We start from the raw sequence: 7,905 nt of genomic DNA on the forward strand, positions 1-7,905 counted from the left end.
TGGGTTAATAAACATTACATAGGATTTGCTACAGGAACCATGGAGGACTATGTTAACCATGCCCTCCATGCAGAAAAAGTAATTAAGGAAAAGAAAAGTGGAAAGACAGGGGGAGTGTTTTATCAGGAGAGAGAAGAGGAAAAAGAGGGAGAGGTGTTCTACCAGGATAGCGGCAGAGGCCAAGGACGTGGTGGATACAAAGGAAGAGGAGGTTTTAGAGGCAGAGGCCGAGGAGGACAATACAGAGGAGGATATCAACAAAACTCTAGAGAGTGTTGGTATTGTGGAAAAGAGGGACATATGGCCAGAAACTGTCCACAAAGATTAGATAAATTTAAATGACTAGGCAAATCAGATAAAAAAATTTATGAGGAGGACTCGTTAGGAGCAGAGGAGATTTTAAATCTCCAAGACCTACTAGTATTAGACACAGTAAAACCAGAGGTAACTTTATATGTAAATGGCAAAAGCATTGTTTTCCTGTGTGATACAGGGGCGTGTAGAACAACATGCAAAGAAATGATACCAAACGCTAAGCTCAGTGATCAAAGTGTAACTGTGCGATCTGCTAGTGGAAAGTTAACTAAAGTAGCTGAGTCAGAACCATTGTGGTTGAGAGACCCCCAAGGACAGACATGTCAGCTGTCTCTTTTGTTGTTCCCGGAGTGCCCAGTAAATCTTTTAGGGCGTGATGGGTTGTTATTGTTAGGATTAGCACTAATACCCACTCCTCATGGACACATTGCAGTAAAAAGACGAGAGGAAATAGAAAAAGGGGATCTCTATGTAATTCAGGGATCAGGCCAGCCACATTACTATTACTCACTTGACGTTCCAAATAGACCTCCACATGAAACGGCTACAGCCTTGATGAAAGAAGGCAAAAAAATTGTATCGCGATTACAGGACCAAATGACTGAAGACAGCTTACACATAACTCTCTGGTACAAGCAGACACCTGGACCAGATAAGGAATATGAGAAGAGGTTAGCAAAAGCAACACCAGCTAGAATCACAGGAAATTACATATATTCAGACGGGGAAAGCACTGCTGTTTTAGGCATAACGTTGACACCAGATTTAAAGAAGCTGTTAAAATTGTGGTCACCGCCTCATGTTTCTCTGTACAAAAGTAAAAATCAGCAGTGGAAAGATTTGGGAGAAATAGTGTATAGAGGAGAGAGAGCGTTAGACTGGAAAGAGACCTCAACAGGAATGTGGACCAGTGCATCCACTGGCCTCACTAGGAAGACTTTGTTCTGGCAATTCTCAGTGCAAGAGGGAATACACCTGCACTCAGAAAGCACATGAAACATAATGATACTCACTGAAGATGAGGAAGAAATGTTAAAAAGTGTACCAGAAAAACTATGGTCTAAAGGACCCACTGATGTTGGGTTGGTTAAAGGAGCTTTACCTGTACAAATCAGACCAAAGACAGAATATAGACCGTGTGTGAAACAGTATCCACTAAAGCAAGATGCACATGAAGGAATAAAACCAGTAATTGATGACTTAATAGTAGCAGGTGTAATTATAAAATGTGAAGACTCTCCATGTAACACACCAATATTCCCCGTAAGGAAACAAGCACCATCAGTAGGATGGCGCATGGTACAAGATTTGCAAGCTGTAAATAATGCTGTAATACAAAGAGCTCCATGTGTTCCAGATCCATATACTCTATTAAACACACTAAGGCCAGACGCTAAGGTATTTACCGTAGTTGATATAAGCAATGCATTCTTTTCAGTACCAGTGGATAAAGATAGTCAATTTTGGTTTGCATTCACTTTTGACAGTCAAAGATACACATATACGAGATTACCTCAAGGTTATTGTGAGAGTCCTACTATCTATTCTCAGGTAATGAGCGCTAGTATGGCTAAGTTTCAAACTCCACAAAATAGTCAAATTTTAATCTATGTGGATGATGTTTTGTTGGCATCTCCTAATATGGAAACATGTAGAATAGACACACTAGCCCTGTTAAAACATTTAGCAGAAGAAGGACATAAAGTAAATAAAAATAAACTCCAAATATGTAAGATGCAAGTGAAATATTTAGGACACAATTTGAGTGCTGGAGGAAGAACAATACTGGAAGACAGAAAAACCGCTATCCTCCAAGCTCCCAAACCATTAACAAAAAGGCAAATGATGTCATTTTTGGGCCTAACAAATTACTGCAGAAACTGGGTACCAAACTATGCAGACATAACCGCACCTTTAAATAAGCTAATGTATGAAGAAGATTTAAAGATGACTTCGCCCTTATGCTGGACCAGAGAGTCAGAAGAAGCATTCTGTAAGATAAAACAAATGTTGGTGTCCAGTACAGCGCTAGCATTACCAGACTATAGTAAACTTTTTATTCAAATGGTGGACTGTAAAGGCCACTTCATGACTTCCGTACTGGTGCAACAGCATGGTGCTAAAATGAAGCCAATTGCATATTTCTCGTCAAAACTAGATAGCGTGGCCTGTGCGCTACCGCACTGTGTCAGAGCAGTCATCGCAGCATCTATGGCAGTAGAAGCAAGTGCAGCCATAGTATTGTTTCATCCACTTGTACTAAAAGTACCACATGCAGTCTCAGCGCTATTATTACAAACAAATATGACTTTTCTATCACCAGCCAGACACTTGTCGTGTATGTCTATTCTCTTATCCCAACCTCATTTAACAATAGAGAGATGCACGGCGTTAAACCCGGCAACATTGTTGCCAGTACCTGATGATGGAATGAAACACGATTGTCAAGAATTAGCTGAACAAACAGCTAAAAGTAGAGCAGATCTTAAAGATCAACCACTAGAAAGAGGAGAAGTGTTATTTGTAGATGGTTCCTCAAAGAAGAATGAACAAGGGAAAACTCAGACAGGCTATGCAGTAGTTACACGAAACACAGTGTTAAAGGCAGAAAAATTACCCTCCCACTACTCAGCACAAGCTGCAGAGTTAGTGGCATTAACAGAAGCATGTAAATTGATGAAGAATAAGGAAACCACAATTTATACAGACAGTCAGTATGCTTTCGCTACAGTACACACTTTTGCACAATACTGGAAAAATAGAGGCATGATTACCTCTACAGGTAAACCAGTAACTCATGCAAAATTGTTATCAGGCCTGCTGCAAGCAGTGCAGCTACCAAAAGCCGTTGCAATATGTAAATGTGCAGCTCATATGACAGGCACAGATGAAGTTTCTCTAGGAAATGCATTTGCAGATAAAATAGCAAAAGCAGCGGCAGCAGGACAGGTTCAAGTGCTGACTGTGGAAGAATGTACAACTTTAGAGGACACTACACTAAAAGATATGCAACAACAAAGTCCTAAATCTGAAAAAGATATATGGTTAAAAAATGGAGCGAAGTTACAAAACGACATGTATGTATGACCAAACGGCAAACCTATCCTACCAAAAAATTTATATAAGTGGGCGGCAATATTGAGCCATGGTGTGACACATGTCTCAACAGGAGGGATGGTAGGACAGATACATCAGCATTATACCACTTATGGATTTAACTCTTATTCAAAAAATTTTTGTAGATCATGTTTAACATGTGCAAGACACAATCCTCAAGGGAATTTAAGGCCACGTAGAGGGCGATTTCCTACACCTCAATATCCATTCCAAAGTATCCATATGGACTTTATAGAGCTAAATCAAAGTGAAGGAAAGAAATACTGTTTAGTCATAATAGATGCTTTTTCAAAATGGATTGAGCTTTTTCCAACGAAGCATCCAGATGCAATTACAGTAGCTAAGGCACTGTGTAAAGACATAATACCAAGATATGGAATTCCTGAGAAAATATATAGTGATAACGGCACACATTTTGTAAATCAGATAGTGAAAAAGATTGGAATAATGTTCCATATCGATCTAAAGAATCATTGTGCTTATCATCCTCAAAGTGCAGGCCTGGTAGAAAGAATGAATGGAACTATAAAAAATAGATTAAAGAAATGTATTGAAGAAACAGGAAGACCATGGACACAGTGTCTTGATCTAGTGAAACTGTATATCAACATTACAAGCTCAATAGGTCTAACTCCGTATGAAATGCTATTTGGAAGACCTTATAGATTACCACAATTCAAAAATCAATGGGAATCTGATGATGAAGCTAATTTGGCAGATTATATGAGGAAAATGTTAGAAAAGCAAAAACAGGCATCTGTTGATAATAATCCTTCTGTTTCTCAGCAGGAGGCCCAATTAGTACTACCAGGAGATTGGGTGCTGGTACGAAGTATTAAGAAGAAGTACTGGTATTCACCCAAGTGGGAAGGGCCATATCAGGTACTGTTGACCACACCTACAGCCGTAAAAATAGCAGAAAGATCAACGTGGATTCATTTAACGCACTGTAAAAAGGTCATTTCAGTTGAAAGCTCCGATAGGGGAGGTGAGCCAAAGACTGATAATAGGGTAGATCCAGACGTTTAGAGGCTGGATAGACCTGAAAGTCAGTGAAGTTTTTATAAGACACCAAACCAAGTAGAGGAGATTGATTTTCGACTAAAATGACTCCTAAGTGGTTATTACGGGCCATCAGAGGATGGTTGGTGACTATATTCCTTATAATAACCTTTCTGCTAATATGGCACTTGTGGAAGCCACCCCGAGGGGATGGAACAGATACAGTACAAACGTTAAATCAGATGAAAGAAGAAATCAGACGTAGTTCAAGATCAGTTCAAAGACGATGGCCTAATCTGCCATACAATCCGTGTAATCGTCCCCATAATGGAGAAAAAACCACAACTGAACTTTATGTTTGTTACAATGCAAGTAAGTTTGTTAGCACTGTATACATACCCCGGAATTCATTTAAACTGGGGGGATATGCAGCAGATAAGTGGAAAGGATATATATTTTACCTAGACTCACAACAAGATAAAAATGAGAAAATAGATAGAGCTTACCAGCATGTTGGAGGGAACAGATGGGGCCAAGTGTTTGCATATAGTGGAAGTGGATGGTCACATGGTTCATACGGGTACCATCCACGTGCACAGAACTGGACTAAACGATTACAACTTGGTGTAGATAATAATCAGATAATTTTGAAGTTTAATACCACCGCAGTTCCTTTACAAGATAATAGTGAAGATCATGCTACACAGGCCCCATGTCATGTTTTAAGCCTTTGTGTATATAGACAGTCTGCAAAGGACCCCTGTGTACATTTGAGTCTCTGCCCTAATATGACCAGCCCTGCTGAAGCAGGACAAACGGAACAGAAAAATGACATCATAGGAGGCCTCACAACTGGACCCAAAGGTGCTGTTAACATACAAATTGTTAACCATGATGGTGAGATAAAAATTGATGAATGGTTCCAAGTTATAACAGGTATTACAGGACAAAGCAACAACTGGTTACTTATGGTAGAACAAGCTGCAAATACGACTAAAGGTGATTGTGTAGTGTGTATGGGTCCTAGGCCAATATTACAAATAGTACCTGCAACAATTGATAAAAAATGTGTTGTGGAAGTAATGAACAAAACAAATCCGAATACCACTTGTGCGAAGTGGGATTTTGTATTTCCAGTCACTATATCAGAAAAGGAGAAACCTATATTTTCCAAAAGAGTTGCATTTGGAAACTTTACTTGTATAAATATAACAGGAGGTGGAAAGCTTTTAGGCAATCTCTCCAGTGAATGGTGCTCTGAGATAATAATTGTGACTGGACATTTCAAACCGGTGCCTCGAGGGGACATTTGGTGGTGGTGTGGTGATGACAGATTATTTGATAAATTGCCTAAAGATGTGAAAGGATTTTGTGCTTTGGTAACACTATTACTACCAGTGTCCATACACTCTATCTCTGCTAAAGAACTTACTGTTAACTTGTCTAGTGTTTTACCTGAGCAATGGCACCGCAAGAAAAGATCTGCAACTTGGTTATCAGACGGTGATCCTACATATATTGATGCAATTGGTGTACCACGAGGTGTTCCAGATGAATACAAATTAGTAGATCAGGTGGCAGCGGTGGGATTTGAGTCATTTTTGTGTTGGTGGTGTACAATTAATAAAAATGCAGACAGGATCAACTACATCCACTACAATGTTCAAAAGTTAGGTAATTGGACACAGAGCGGTTTCGAGGCGGTACATGGACAGTTGTCTGCAACTTCTCTAATGGCATTCCAGAACAGGATAGCCCTGGACATGTTGTTGGCTGAGAAAGGAGGTGTGTGTGCTATGTTCAGAGAGCAGTGTTGCACGTTCATCCCCAACAACACAGCTGCTGATGGCAGCCTTACTAAGGCCATAGAGGGACTTCGAGCTCTCAATGGCAAGATGAAAGAACACTCTGGGGTTGACACCTCAATGTGGGATTCCTGGATGGATGTTTTTGGAAAATATAAAGCTCTAGTGTCCTCTGTTTTGGTCTCTATAGCAGTGTTTGCTGCAATCTTAACTTTGTGTGGATGTTGTTGTGTGCCCTGCCTGCGTTCTCTTATTAACCGTCTAATTACTACAGCAATTACACCCATGGAAGATAAAGTGGCTCAAATGTATCCCTTGCTTGATAGTAATTCTCAAACTGACGAGGAGAGTAGTGGAGAAGAAGACCCTATTAAAAACGTACTGGATTTGTTCTCAGGTTAAAAAGATTATAAATGTTAAAGACATTACCTCCAAGTGTAAACTTACTTGTGCTCATAAAAATGATCTCGCAGTTGAAAATCTTAATGAAGTGACTGAGCAGAGTGATATGAGAAGTTGAGCAAGAATGTGATAAACAGGAGGGAAATGTTGGAATAAATGTATATAAAGTGATTATCACTGTGCTGCTCAACTTTTACTGACCCTGCAAAGAATGCAGAAACCTGTGTTTTATCAGCAGGAGCAGAGGTCATACCTCCGAAGAGGAAGCAACAACCTTCGAAGAAGATTTATGAAGAAAGGGAGGATGTCGAAGCGAGATTACTTCGTTCATAAACTAACTCTCAATGTGTTTGAGTTTCTTTTTACTTATAACTTGAATATAAATCATTCACTACTTGCAGCTGTGTATTCTCACCTTTAGAGCTGCAAGATTTTGTATCTAGGGACCACCCTAAGGAAATAAAAAGAGGGGAGAACAGAAGAGATACTCCAGAGCGGGTAGAGAGTGTCACTGAGCACATCTCTGTCTGTTCTCCTTGCAAGTAAAATGAGCGCTGTTGTCCTTTGTCTTTCTTCCCTGTGTGTTTTATAATGTTCTAGGTGGCTTAAACCTGACAGAGCTCTTCAAAGCACACTTCACCTTCAGCATCAACTACCATGAATCCCTCTACAACTTCTATATGTTCATCCAAACCACAGTTTTCAACATTGATGTGGGAAGTGCCAAGGAAAGCCCCAGAGTCAAGGATCTTAGAGCAAGATTTTTGCACGACACTTTAAGCACTTAAAGATCCCTGGCTACAAACATGTTTCTTTGTTACATTTGTAAGGCATGCCACAAAAGGTCTGCATTGCTTTGCCAGCATTTAAAGTTCCATCATGGTTTACATCCTGGAAAAACATTACCTTTGAAATGTGGACAACCAAGATGTTACTCATCATTTTGTACTTCAGTCTACTACTACTACTACTTCAAGTCTGTCAGTACAGACTTTCCAACAACTACCCAGCTCTCTGTTGACAATAATCATGTGTTAAACATGTGCTTCTGTTGTGGCACAGTTGCAAGCATCTGGTGTTGCTGAGAGCACAGTTCAAGCAATGGTGGGCTCCATGGAGGATCTTGTCAATGACATTCAGAGGCAGTTCTCAGCTTTACTTCAGAAATGCAAGGCACAGATTTGGAAAAGAAGGTGGAAGAGTGTTTTGATCACCTCAAAAATCCTTTCTCGTCTTTGAACACAAAAGTAAAATGACAGAAGTT

The sequence above is a fragment of the Echeneis naucrates genome, chromosome 15, assembly GCF_900963305.1.
Source record: "Echeneis naucrates chromosome 15, fEcheNa1.1, whole genome shotgun sequence".
Lineage (NCBI taxonomy): Eukaryota > Metazoa > Chordata > Actinopteri > Carangiformes > Echeneidae > Echeneis > Echeneis naucrates.